We start from the raw sequence: 310 nt of genomic DNA on the forward strand, positions 1-310 counted from the left end.
TCTCAGACGTGTAAATGGATTAACTACCCGAGTAATGTATGAATTAATTAGACCAGTCAGTATCCATTGTCCTGCGTTGTCTCTCTTGGACCATTCAATTAGTCATTGCAATTTGCATTATCAGTTGAGGAAATTATTGCAACGTCCCTCCAAGATGCGCAATTAATGATAATGAAAATCTTCCCTGGAGGGTTTGATTGCATTTCTTGATTAAGTGTCCTCCTTTCAAGGTGTTTTTCTACGTTTTTGTGTCTTGCTTTCTTTTAGTATACACTCATGTTTGCATTTATATTTACATACTTGTATATTT

The 310-nt window shown here is 35.2% G+C and overlaps 1 protein-coding gene across 1 annotated transcript in view; it reads left to right on the forward strand.

Annotated features, from left to right (window-relative positions):
* The window catches only part of LOC119594312, a 60,122-nt gene that overhangs the window by 56,127 nt on the left and 3,685 nt on the right, over positions 1-310 (forward strand). The gene's annotated exons all lie outside the window — the stretch shown is intronic.

This window comes from Penaeus monodon, chromosome 33, assembly GCF_015228065.2.
Source record: "Penaeus monodon isolate SGIC_2016 chromosome 33, NSTDA_Pmon_1, whole genome shotgun sequence".
In the NCBI taxonomy this organism is placed as follows: domain Eukaryota; kingdom Metazoa; phylum Arthropoda; class Malacostraca; order Decapoda; family Penaeidae; genus Penaeus; species Penaeus monodon.